At 50.5% G+C, this 13,942-nt stretch overlaps 1 protein-coding gene and 1 long non-coding RNA gene across 12 annotated transcripts in view; one reads left to right on the top strand and one right to left on the bottom strand.

Moving 5' to 3' along the window:
- Positions 1-13,942, bottom strand: part of Msi2 (musashi RNA-binding protein 2) — a 426,832-nt gene that overhangs the window by 186,954 nt on the left and 225,936 nt on the right. The window lies entirely within an intron of this gene.
- Positions 2,417-10,292, top strand: LOC102007395. Its single transcript, XR_262581.2, has 3 exons — positions 2,417-2,564; positions 8,979-9,049; positions 9,777-10,292. It is a non-coding gene; the product is annotated as an uncharacterized LOC102007395 (long non-coding RNA).

The raw sequence follows: 13,942 nt of genomic DNA on the forward strand, positions 1-13,942 counted from the left end.
GAGAGAGAGAGAGAGAGAGAGAGAGAGAGGAACAAGAAGACGAGGAGGAAGAAGGGAAGCAAAGGGAGCTTGGGAGAGAACAGAGGGAGTTGGGGAGGCAGAGGAAGATGAAAGACACGAAAGAAGGTAGCACAGGTTGTCTTGGGTCCCCCCGGCACTGAGATGTTGCAATCGTAATCCCAGCACTTCAGACTGGGGCCTTATTTGGAAATAGGTTCTTTGTAGATGCAATTAGTTGTGTGAAAATGAGGTCCTCCTGAAGGAGGGAAGGACCTTGATCCGATCTGATCAGTGTCATAGAAAGGGGGAACTTGGACACAGACATGCACACAGGGACAAGGCCATACATCTCTGGAGCTGAGGCCACCCTGTCTTGGGCACTTTGTTACAGTATCCCTAGCAAACTACTACAGCAGAGGCAGGGGAAAAGGGGGAGGCAGAGGAAGAGAAGGGAGGGAGGGAGAGAGGGAGGAGGAAATGCAAGATGAAGAGGAGAAATCTGTGCAGAGCTGCCATCTCCTTCCTAAAACGTGACCTTGCCAGAGCCAGGTGCAGGGTCACCCCACTGTCCCCAGCAGCAGGTGGCCAAGGAAGGGGCCGGGCCCCTGCTCGCCCCCTCTGCCTGTCTGCCTTCCAATCTCCTCTGCTCAAGCTACCTCTTAGGAAGATTAATTTTTAATAAATCAGCACTCTTGTTTTTCTGTACTTATTAAAATTTAAGACAATGAGTCATTGAACCTGTAAGGCCTGGGCTGACTAATTACCCCAGCACAGCTGCCTGGGATGACCACGCGGCCCTCGGGGAGGAGGCGAAGCTGCCCGTGCGGAGTGGAGAGGGGACTGGGTGGGGGCGCTGCGTCCCTGCGACCTGTGCGGTCACTCTGCGGCTGCTGGATCAAGGGCAGGGAGCGGTCAGCTGGCCGTGGGTACACCCTTCACTCTCACCAGGCCCTCCCCTTCGGAGGAAGTGGGGCGCTGAGATTAGGGGAGACTCGGCCCCTGCCCCGTGCCCACAGGACATTCCCAGTTACTCTCCAGTGAGCTGTCCACAAAGAGGGGTACAGTCTCAGCACGGAGCCGGGTGGTTTGAGGGAAAACACACAGCTTCCCACCTCCCCTCTCACCACCCAACCACGCATGTCCCAACACTGGCGGGGTACCCCACCCAGGACCTGTCCCCCTCCTGAGAAGACGCTGCCCTCCTAGGCAACTTCACCTTCTGTACACCTACCCCGCCCTCTGCCTAGAAAAGCCCCCTCTGTTCCAGCTCAACAGAGGTTCCCCCCACCACACACACACGGACACACACATCCCAGCAGCACTGAGAGTGGGCCCCGCCCACCTCCGCCCCAGGCCCAGCATCCCCTGCCCCCTGTGTGGCCCCCCGGCCTGGCATGCTGGCTGCGGTCCTCCCAATTCCCACTCCGGGTAGTCTCTTCAGGCCTCTTCATGTGCTGCTCCTTCCCTTTGAAACTCTGACCACCCTTCCTGTGAGGCATCTGCTTGTGCCTCCAGCTCCCTATCAGGCCTCCCCTCCCCAGCACTCTCCTGGATGAGCGCTCCATCTTTCCGCCCCATCCACGTCCATGCTGTCCCTTGGCATACTTCATGCCATGCTGTCACGACCATGAGGGCCCAAGAGTGAGGTCTATGCATGTTATCCCCAGAACCCAGGAGTGTCTGGCTTGTGGTACATGAATAAACAAACACAGGATGGTAGTTATTGAATACATTCTCATCAAACATCCGGGCTCCAGTCTAACCCTAATAGTTCCCTGGGAACTACGGGAGATTTATGGACCTGAAGCCAAGGGTCAAAGGTTCAGGACCTCCTATCATTCTGACGTCAGAGGAGCAAAAGCAACAGCAGATGATTCACATCGCCAGGCCACTTGATGCCTTTTTCTAGAACATCTGACCACAGGCAATGGCCCCACGCTGCATCTCCACTCTCTGCTTTGCCTGCCCTCACCTCACTCCTTTCCCTTCCCACCCCCAAAATAAAGCAGAGAGCACTTCAAACATGGACAAGGACCCAAGTTGAACCCAAAGGCAATCTGTAAACTGCCACAAGGATGTTTGTGAGAAACACTTCACCCTAGTCCCAAAACACCACAAACAGTTTAATTTTTGTGCCACATAAATTACCCTAAACTCAAGTTCTATTCAACATTCATTAGATGGGAGGGAAAACATTAAATAGCACAGGCCTGCTCCGTGAAAGCTTCTATCCAGCTCTTATAAAGAGGTAGGCATTCCTCTGAGCCAGGCAACAAAACAACCAGTGCCCAGCCTGGGCCGAAAGGATCTGGTGGCAATTAAAAAGAGCCGCCATAGTTACCCAAAGCAAACAACCCAACACACTCACCAGGTACCAGGCAACCCTGAAGCACGAACAGGCAAGGGAATTCTCAAATTATCCTCCCGTGGCCTCCCCACACACCAAACCAGGTTCAAGACATGCTATTAGCAGCAATTAAGAGCCCAATTATGTTCTGGAGTTTGCAGCTTGGCTAACCTGAGTTATGGGCTGAGCCACCAGGCTTCTGGCTGATCATTCAGAGGTAGGAACAAAGAGAACACCGGAGTTGGGGGTGGGGGTCCCGCTCCCTGTATTCAGTGGTTTTCAGCCAGAGACTTTTCTGGCACTCTCCAAAAGCCGGCTAGAAATTGCACACTGACTCCATGTTCTCTGCTTTGGACTTGAGCCTTAGTAATATTGACTGACCCAAAGCTCTGGGGATTTGAGAGGTTTCATATATTATGCAGTATATATACTCTGTAAGTGTTCATGTGTGTGTGTATACACACATAAATATGTACACATCTAATATATCAAGTTGATCTATTTCATTTACATACACTCTATGATATCTGATATACATTTTTATATGAGTTGACACAGATATATCTGACTTTGATTCATCAAGTCAGAATTCATCTGACTTCTCAGTATTTATTAATTGATTTTCAAGAGGGAAATATATTATTGCAGGACCTAGGGTCTCGAAGAGAAAAAGTAACTTTTAAAAAATGACAGAGATGTTTAAAACATTCAAATAAGTCAGATGGAGAACTGGAAGCCTTACTAGGGGAAGAGACTACAGAAAGACTCTCAAGGAATATTTCAAGAGACACTGGTCCTGTGGGGTTCTCCTAACACAAGTCTAGTCGCCAAGTAAGTTCAGGAATCATTGCTGACCTTATCCCGCTTTTAGAAAATCAGAATACTTAGCAGCAGATTAAAGGCTCTCAAAAGTCCTGCACTTAGGCAGAATCTAATTCAGCACTTGCTACATTTATTTGGCTATGGACCTTGTGTGTCTTCCAACACCTCTCAATACCTTGAAGAAATGTGGCCCTAGGAGAAAATGTCCAGTCTTCCATATAGAATTCAATTCTGTCTGGAGAAACAGTGAGCTTGGAAGGGGTGCTCAGTCTGACCACACATTACAGCTCTAGGCTTTGGAACAGGATGCTACCAATTTTTCTTTTCCCTCTTCATCCCAATAGCCTGGAATTTTCCAATAAGATGCCAGTAAATCCACAGGTCCCAGAATGCATGGAGATTGGGTGGGAAAATATGATGTCTTATTCCCAACTCAGAAGAGCCTTGGCTGATTCAGATAAGTTCCTCTGCCAAGGATACTTAAATGGTTGAGAATGACCTAGAAGGCAATCGTCTGCTAAAATAAACTCTAAGACGATGCAGCTCTGGGAACCATATCAACATTTTGCAGTGAAGATTTGCTGACCCAAAAGCAGCAGGCCTGGGATTTAGCCTGATTATGCTCCTGAGTACGGCCTTTGGCAGAGTCCTTGACCAAGACTAAATCTCCAAAGCAGGGGAAGTCAGTGGTACTCTTCGTTCCCCTCAGAGGCTAAGTGCAGACATGGACCTAAAAATGCTCTGACTCATCCCTTTTTGCCTCTCTTCTCCTCTGCACCACCAGCTCCCTGCCAAGGACAGGAACTGCACTTCAGCATCTTTGCATCACCAGGTTAAGCTCAGAGGTGTTGATTATTGTTACCATTAAGCGGTGGTGATTATTTTCCATGGTTTATTTGGTACTCAGGACCCCCTCGCTTTTGTAGTGGGAAGGCTCCAGGACAGCCATCTCTGGGGTATCTGGTCTACCTTCACACAAAGTAAAAAGACACATAGTAAATGGGAATGTGTCTACCACTCCTTTCCCCCAATTTATCCTTAAGCTTGGTCTACAGAGTCTGTGCATAACATCCATGCAGGGGCATCACGGGGATGGGCATGTGTGTGCGCCTTCATCTGTGTGCATGCACACTGGGGAGGGGCAGGTCACAAGTTGCCCCAAAGTTACACAGCAGATCAGCCCAAGGCCGGCTCTGCTGGGCACACCATGCTGCCTGCCTCTCCAAGCACGAGCAGGAGGCCAACATTTCAAAACTGAGCTCCCAGCCTCTCCCCCGTGGCTGCCTCTGCTGTCTCAGGTCCCAGCTCACCAGGACCCTCAAGAACATCTCTGTTTGTCTTGGACTCACTACACAGAAAAACTTAAACACTCCAGGGGCACAGGGAGAGGGAGCTGGCCTTGTTTACAGACGATCTCTGTAACGGCTGTAATCTTTAATTCATAACAGCCCCATGAACCAGGCACACAGTGGACAAGGGCAGAGAGCCGCCTCCCTTTTCTAGGGTTTTAAAACACAAGCGGCTGTGCAGGAAGTTGGTTTTCACAAAGGCAGAAGAAAGGAAAACATGCTAATTCACAAGCAATGGCTTCAAGTCCTCTGTTTCAAGTCTTAGGATGGCTGCCAAGGGGTCCAACTGTGACCTTGGCTCCCTGTGTGAGAGCTGGGGGGGAGGGCTTTTTCTGCATCATTGAGGGGTGACCACAAAACCATCTTCTATGTACTTACCATAGAGAGCAACCGTTTGATACGAGAGCTGCAACAGACAGCTGGCTGTACTCTAGAAGGAAAGGAAGTCCTGGCACCAGCAAAGGGCCACATGGGGAGCATGAGGAGGGGACTCTGAATCACCAAACATCTCCTGAAGGATTGTGAGAATTTATAAGATAGATGCGGACACCTGGGTGCTCAGAGGTCTCCTATCAGTTTCAAGGTCGTGGCAGGAGTGAGGTTCCAGCCAGGCCTTCTAATCCCCACGTAGAAGCAGCAGCAGCCATGGCCAGGAAGATAGATGTGGCATGACCCCCGATGGAGCCGTGCCAGCACCTGACCAGAGGGCTAGACGAGTTCCTCTGCTGGTTTCACCCTGGTGAAGAGTTCAAGGACCTCCCGAACTACCTGGCTATGAAGAACTACTCTATTTCATGGCCAAGGTCACAAGCCACTGACCCAGATCCAAGCAGATCTAAAATAACATGCCCCTGGCAGCTGTGAGGAGGGCAGGCTACAAGCTCTCACAACTGCCCTTAAACCCAGGCAAGGGAAGCATATGGTCACTGCATACAAGCACATCACCAAAACTCGGAAAGAGGACATCTAATGACCCACAGTTCCTGGCCATCACTGGGACCATGGGGTGTTATCATAACCCAGCCCTCCAGTTCATTAAGGCAGAAGCAGAAGGAATGTGCTCAAGATCTGCACAGGTCTCTGGGGGCGGAGTCCTCTCTATTCAGCCCCTAGGAGCTGTTCTTTCACTGAGGTTCCACCCGTGGATGGGACTCCCTCTGTATGTCAGCCCAGGGAGCCAACAGTTGGATAACATAACCCAGGGCCATAACGGTAGCATCTACCCAAGGACTGGGGTTATGATTAGATGAGCCAGACAGAAGCACACTTGCATAAAGTACATGCTGTTTGTTTGTTTGCTTGTTTGTTTTGAGACAGGGTCTCACTGTGTAGTTTAGACAGGGATTACAGGCATGCGCCACTGCACCGAGTCCAAAGGTACATGCTCTTCAAAGGCAAATGTGCATTTGCATTTATTGCTTAGGTCTCAACCCCATATATTACAAATAAGGTTGTGGGACTCATCACTTGGATAAGAGAAGAGACAGCAGGCCACACAACCTGCCAGAGATGCTCTGAAAATGTAGAAGGCGGCACTGCAGAACAGTGCCCCAAGTCCGTATCAGACAGAGCCCTTGGCCCAGGTGATTCTGTTGCTCTGAATGAGACCCCCTCCTATCCAAGATTAGACCCTGCATCTCTGAGTCTCTGAGGGCAGGTCCTGAACCTCCGCTAGCCTCACCCATAAAACAGGGGTGGTTACGAGAAGCAGGCAGACAAAGCACAAAAGCACCGTGCCAGCTCCTGACACGTTATAGGCACTAAGTGGTGGTTACTGGAATTGTAAAAATAAAGGCGTGAATCCAGCCCTCTCTCTCCAGATTAGAGCCATCCTGGATAACAGCCTTTGCAAGTCCAAGGTCCTACCTCCTCTCTTTTTCCTAAGTCCAGGAAACATAGTCTGTGTTCAGTGATCCTAATCAGCAAAGACAGAAAGTAAGCAGGTGGACTGGTAAGACCACTATCATAACCTGACTACTCCTCAGAGTTCATAACCCACAGCTCAGGGATCTGTGGCCTGCCATGGGGACAGAAGACTAGCATGCAGAAGATCTGGCTTCTCGTCCTGGGCAAGCAGCTTCCACTCTGAGGACAGACATGGGTCCCTGTTACCCCTGTCCTGGTAAAGGCAGGTGCAGAGAGCCACAGTGAACACAGCTTAAGTCCCTAGCCTCATGCCCCAGGCACTAGCTGGGTACACCACCTCCAGGGTACGTAGGGGAGCTAGTTAAACTGTGAACAAGGTCCTGAGGGTAAAGGCCCTTCCTGTGCTTTTAACTGGAGCCTGATGAACAAGAGTGAGGTAGTGAGGTTGGTTGTGCCCATTCTTGGGACAGACAGACTCAGGGACGTTGCTCATGGGAGCAGCCAGCAGCACTCATGGCTTCCCTTTGGGTAACTCTTGTGTCTGACACTTTTTATTATGATTTAGATCTAAAATGCCCTCCAAAGTCTCAGGTTCAGAGGTGGGACTTTTAGAAGGTGACTGGATGATGGGGGCACAATACTCATCAGTGGATTAGTCCATTGATGAGTTCATAGCTGACTGCGTTACTGAAAGCTGGGGCCTACTCAGAAAAGGTGGGTTACCAGGAGTGTGATCTGGAAGAGTGCATTCTTATTCCTGGCTCCTCCCTTCTCTCTCTCTCTCTCTCTCTCTCTCTCTCTCTCTCTCTCATGAAGCTTGCACCATCCCTCCACTATGCCTGTACATCATGCTGTTTCTGCCTTGGAACCAGCTGACCATGGACTGAGCCCACCAAAACTGTAAGCCCAAATAACCCTCTTCCCCTTATGCTGTGGTATCAGGTATTTTGTCCCAACGAGAGGAAAGCTAATACACTCTTCTGCCTCACAGCTTCATTTCTAGGACCAGAACACAGATGACAGAGGTGACAGATTGTGCCTTGTCCCTTCTCTCTTTCTGAAAGGCTGTAACTGCCCTTACTGGATAGCTGTTGTGCACAGTTTTAAAGATTTCTCACTGAACAAGGCTACAAGCAAGAAGTCATGCCGGGTCAACTGCTGAGCCTGCCTCCTGTGGTTCCTCAACTTCCATGTGTTATCCCAAAGAGCCACAGCTTCTCCTCCTTATTTTCAACCTCAGAGCAGCTAAACCCCACGCCACTGTCACTGCTGGTCTCCCAGCAGAGGCAGCAGCAGGTAAAAATGAGATCGGGGACTGGTTCTCTATGAACACCCAGCAACAGCTAGCAAAAATCTCCACTCTTGGAAAAAGAGTGGAGAGGGTCCCTGACCAAAGATGCCAGGCCCCAGGCTGGCACCTGATGCTACAGAAATGTCACAGGACAGATGGGACTAAGGGCACTACTTTCAGAAGACCCCAGGAGCCCACTAGAGCAGACCACCCTGCTGTTTTCAGAAATAACAACGGATTCTTTGAAGGTGCCTTCCTCAAACGCTACAGCCCACACCTGCTGACTTATTTTGGCTAACGATCTTATTTGTGCATTTCAAGACTAGTTTATCTGCCAGGGAGACAGAAGCTTCCCCATGGAATTTCTACCTTAAATGTGCAGCCACATGCATGCCCACAAGCTCACACAGGCACATGCTCAACATCACACTATGGTCAGGACTATCTTGCACACAGTTCTAAACAGTCTTCACTGGCACAGCGTCAAGATCTGGCTAAAGCCAAAGGGAGCATAAGTATAAATTCCTGGCACTCCATGAATCCCCATCACTTCGCTCCTTCTGGACACTGACCTGCATCCTCCAGCTACTCAGACTGCACCTGGATCATTAACAAGGGGGAAGCTTTACAGAGCCCAAGGGGAACTAAGACAACTGTGTAGCAACACCCCATCGTCCACCACACCATCCACCCCTGAGTTAAAACAGTGCTGGTCCATCAGATCCACTCCTCTTCTTCTACCTATGTGTCAGGAAAAGGAGGGGGGCTGGGGATATAGCTCAGCAGCATAAGTGCTTGCCTGGCAAGCCTGAGGTCATGAGTTCAATTCCCGATACCAAAAAAAAGGAAAAGGAGGGACACTGTCTTGAAAGGCAAAAATGATACCACGTAATATTTTCTGAGTCTATAGAAGAGAGGTAACTGCACAGAAAAAGCTCTGTATGAATATTCACCAAACTGTGCAGAGGGATCTTCACCTTTTCTACAAGGCTTTTAATTTTTCCAAGGGAGACTGACTTCCTGAGCTACTTTCTGCAACTTAATGCTTTTTCTCTTTTTGTAAGCTAAGGAATGCCATTTCCAGCTGACGCTTAGCTACAAAAGGAAATCAATCTTTTTTCTCCCTCTCTTTTTTCGTTTTGAAGAATGAGAAGACAACCCTGTTCCCCTCCAATGTTGAATTTGCTGAAGGTCAAATTTGAGTGCCTATAAACTTTGATAATGTCTCTATAATTTACTATTTTTTACAGGCTCTATAGCTTTTAATAGCAAAAGCGAGTAATTTTTCACTGCTCATTTGCAGCGTGCAAAGGGAAAAAAATCTGTCGTGTCTGACGTGCCCGAGCTAAAACACTTCATTTTCCTTTCCAGTTGGTAAGTGAACTAAAAATTACTTCCTGCAAATAGATGTATATGTCTATAATGGACACAAAACGTATGTGCCTACGATTGAGTCTGCAGAAAAACAGAAAAAAACGAAAACAGCTATCCAGAGCAGAGTTAACACTACTGCTAACACAGCTGTGCTTTAGTAAATGTGCTTATGTCTGAGAAACTCCTGGTCCATGAGGGCAAAGGTTGCTTGCATGACCAACCAATAAAAAGAAGTAAATCCTAGCAATCCCAGGCCCCTAGAGATGGGAAGAAAATTCCAAGGTAAGGGAGACTTGGAACTCAAACTCTGCACAGGGGTGAAAGGGGCCGGGGCTAGGTGAAGTCAGGAGGAGGTCCATCTCTCTGAAAAGGAGCCTCTCCATGACCACGGCAGGCAGGTGTGTCCCTCTCCACATTCACGCAGGGCATTCTGTTGGCATGCTGCCAAACAAGGCCTGGCCAGCGGGTAGGGGACAAGGGTGTCCACAGAGTGGGTGGGATCCAGCAGATCATCAAAAGGATGCCAGCCTGCAGTCAGGTACCTGGGTTTCAATCCTAGTTCTAGGGCAATACTGATGCTCTATAAGGGTGAAAATGAATATGAAACATTTACTGAGCGCTAAGGGCATACCCACCAGCCAGCCAGCTAAGGCATTTGCATGCACGATCTTGTGTGACCCTCCCTCCAGGCCTCCTGTCACATTTAACTGTTATCCTCATTCTGCAGATGAGGAAATTGAGACTCCGGGTGAGATACAGAGGCCAGGCCAAGCTGGGACATAAGTGACATCACAGCAGTGCCTTTGTAACCCATCTAGGCTCCTCTTCTGCCTCGCACCTGGTTTTGAGGCTCCCAGAGCCAACTCAACAAAAGTCCAAACTGCAGGTGTTAGCTTACAAAGCCCCAGAGGCCACACGCTGGAGCAGCACACTTGTGTCCCTTGGAAGAGCCAGCAGAGCCACTTGCTGATGGGGTCCTGGACCACAGACTTGCACACGTCCCCTGTCACCCTGGCTTCAGGAAATGAGGAGCCGGCATGCAGTGTTTGTTATTCACAGCTCCGGCAGCGGGAATCTATGCTTCCCACCGTCCTGCGGTTCTAATGGGAGCAATGCAAGAGAAGCTCGCTCCACACACCTACGGGCAGGCTCCCTGCCAAAGCCCACCACACTCCAGCTTCCTGTTCATTTTGCCTCATGGATGATTTTTAAAGCTTTTTAATTGTCCTTAATAAATTATCTACATGTGTGCGATTGTTACAATAGTTTCATTAATTTTTCTCTGTGCATCTAAGCTATTTATCACAGAAGTGTTAATGGAAAAGAAAAACATGTCAGGCAGGCTCTTCCTCACATACCTCGGGCTTGGGCAAATTAATGCGTATGGGATTGCTTTCCCATACCACAAACAATTAGGGACGTCTTTATTTCATCCTAGCAAATCGCCTTTCAGCAAGGCCATAGGAGTGGGCCGGTCTGAGCACCCCGGAACTGCCCGCAGAGGAAGCGGCCCACACATGCTCACTGCCTGGTGTGCAGTAACTTTATCTCCACTCCCCTTCGGCTGAAATCTAAACTGAGTCCTCAGCACTCACTGCCAGCTCCAACCCAACCAGAAGGGACACGTCGGTGATATTTCAGATGAGAGCCTCTTGCTATCTGAAGCTTCCAAGCAGAAGCAAGCTGCAAGGATGGGGAGCAGGGCAGAGGCAGAGGCTCAGTGGGGGCTTGCAGAGCTCAGGGACTGGGAACGCAGGGACTGAGCCGTGCAATCGCAGAGGACTGCTTGTCCCACCCTGCAGCCCCTCCAGAGAGAAGGGAAAGGAGCTGCTAGGAGCCGGCCTACCAACCTGGGGGCCCAACGATGTTTCACAGACTTATCCCACCAGGAGCTTGACTTGGCAGCTGGATTAGCCAGGCCTTAAGGGTGGGAAAGCCAGGAGCCAGGATTGAGATACACAGGGAACCAGCCCGCTACAACCGGTCCACTTAACCTTCAGATTACACTTCCAGAGCAGGGCGATTCAATATTCAAAATTTACATGGGCATCAGAAACTGGCTTCAGAGCTGCTAAGGGGGGTGGTCGGGCTCTGGTGTGGATGGAGCACGTGGCTGTTTCGGATTCGGTTTTCATGAGGCAATGTAACAGCAGAGCGAGGCAAGTGTAGCTACATCACAAAGTGCAAGGCTCCAGGGCGACCCCAACCCGATGGGCCCTTCTGCCCCAGGGTCCACTCCTTGCCACACCAGATGACACACTGCTCTCTCAGCGCACTGAGCCTTTGGCCCACACAGTTCCTTCTGCCAGAAAGTTCTCACCATCCCCATCTGCTCCTTCGGACACCCACACCTCCTTCAGAACCACGCTTTCTGTGCCAGTGGAGCCAGAGCCACCACTGTCGCTGCAGCACATGGGTCCAAGTCCTCCACAGTCTTTTTTCTCCAACTGGTGTTCCCCGGACTGTCAAGACTCCAGGGCCACTGCTAGGCCTACAAGCTTGCCTCCAGGGAAAAGCCCAGTGCTGCGTGCTTGGCACCGCTGACATGGAGACCACCTGGCAGAGCCTCCCCCCCACGCGGGGGGGGTCACTGGAGCAGGGACAGAATATCCCCTCACCCCCTGGAAGAGCGCACATGAGCCGGCCCCACCACCTCTCCAACTGTCCACCTGTGCCTCTGTCTCCTGCTCCCTCCTGTGCTCTGGGTCCACCTCCTTTCCTTCTGTTCCCTGAACTCACAATGCTTGCTCTCGTCTTGAGGGCCACAAAGGCCATGTCATCAGCCTAGAAATCCCTGTCGCTCTCTGCCTAATTTACCACCTTCCCTCCCTAACCCCATTCCCCCACTCCTTCCCAAGCTACCACTTGGTTGCATTTTCTCTTTGCCTTCCCAGATCAGTGTCTGTAAGTAGCGCCTTCACTCATCGGGTCTCTCACTTACATTCCATGTAACCGTAACTCCCTCCGCTCCCAGAGCTTATCGTCTCCTCTCCAGTCCCACAGTCAGAGTCGGGACTCCTCAGCATCGGTCTCACACAAGAATGAGACTCATTCTGTCACAGAACAAAGTGCGGGGTCCTACGCTGCTGGAGAAAAGCTCCGCATCCTGCTAAGGGGCCTGGTTCTGCTGCTGGAAGCTGAGCAGCACTTCGGACAAGGAATACTTTGGAGTTAGGGGACACACCTCCGGGGAGCACTGGTAAAAGCGCAGTGTGAGATACCAAAAACTAGTCGCATGTTAATATATGCTGCCTCCTCCTTAAACAGCTTATGAACACTATAATTTTCTTCACTAAAACACTGTCTTACAGAACCAACTCCTCTAATTACAGCCGTTTGTATGCATTACAATCTTTACACAATTAAAGCTACTCAAAAGAATAAATGGTTAAATGCCCCCTTGCCCTGTCACTAACCACCCCTCCCTTCAGCACCGAAGCACAAACAAAAAAACAGTCAATACAACAACAACAACAAGCACACACCCAAAGGTGCTGAGAACACCAGGTCGGACTGTAAACAGATGGAAATCCTCGGAAACTGAAATTCAAGCTGACACAGAACTTTGTCACTGCAGGGGGCAAAGTCAACTTTCAACTTCAAACCCTGGCATCTGACAGCCTAGCATCTGCCTTCGCTGTCACATGAAAGGCCTGCGTGCGCTGTACAAAATGTCTCATTTCAGGAGCAAACATCTTCCTCGCACAGTTCATCCCTAGACACAAACACATGGTTGGTGACCCGAAGGAGGCTTTTCTAGGATCATCTCTGAAAAATTTCACAAAGGCATTCCCAGCCCTCGGGTGTTTAGCAGGAAGTCTGCGGTGCCGCCTCTGGAGCCAGGCAGGTTTAGCTGGAAAATCTCTCTTTGGGACTAAACACTCATCATGAAATCAAGATGAAAAGGCCCAGGCATCAGCTACTGGACTGAGGTGACTCCTCCACTTACCTGCAGGAGGTGATCCTGTGGTCGTCCTCGCAGGGACCTCTCACCCTGTGAGGGACAAAAGCTGAGATAGGTCCTCCTGATTAAGTCCTGGCGGGACCTGAGCGTAACCCCTGGGCTCCAGGGTTGTGATCTGAACCCCTAAAGAGCTGGTGCTTGTACAGGAAAGCAGTGCAAGTTTTACTGCTGCCACTGAGGGGACTGGCCTCTGCTGGGCTTTTTACCATTCTAGGGGCCTCCTTCCTGCCTGGACCACTCTCAACACCCGGCTATCCAGATGTGGCACACAGAGGTAAACCAGGTCACAAGGCCTTCAGGAAATCAGAATCATGATTCTTGCTCGTAGGGCCAAAGTTCCTAGGTGCAATAGCAGGGGGCCTGGCAGCCATCTGATGGACTCTGTGGACCCTCTGTGGACAGCAGCTGTGGCTATCAAGCAAAGGAGGCCTGGCCAGTCGTCTCCGTAGGGTCACCTGGGCCGTGGTAAATGCTTAGCCCTCAAAGGCTCCCAGGTTTCTTCTCAGACTTGAAAGCAGAGGCCTTGGGAAAGGAGGAAGAGATAGGGAGCAGCAAGCACCGAGGCCCTCCCATTTCTCTCCTGGCTCTGCCCTCTGCCCATCCCACCCAGGGCTAAGTGAACGTCACTGGGGCATCCAGATACAAACACTGCTGGATTTATGGGGAAAGGGGCATCCACCCGGTTTTCAAGATGAAGGAAGCAAAGCAGCTCTGGCTGAGGTTCACTGCCCTCTGGGCCAGGCATGCCACCTGGGCTCTCTTCCTGTCCTCACAGCAAACCACAGGATAGGGACACTACTTTTGCCATTTGCTTCTAAAGGATGTAGAGCTCACAGAGGCCACATGGTTTGCCCAAGGACACATAATCAGGGAGTGAGAGTACAGCCTGGGGCCCCGGCAAGACTGGCTCCGTAGCAAGCCTGCCTCAC

The sequence above is a fragment of the Chinchilla lanigera genome, unplaced genomic scaffold (genome assembly GCF_000276665.1).
Source record: "Chinchilla lanigera isolate Chin_1 unplaced genomic scaffold, ChiLan1.0 scaffold00050, whole genome shotgun sequence".
Classification (NCBI taxonomy): Eukaryota; Metazoa; Chordata; class Mammalia; order Rodentia; family Chinchillidae; genus Chinchilla; species Chinchilla lanigera.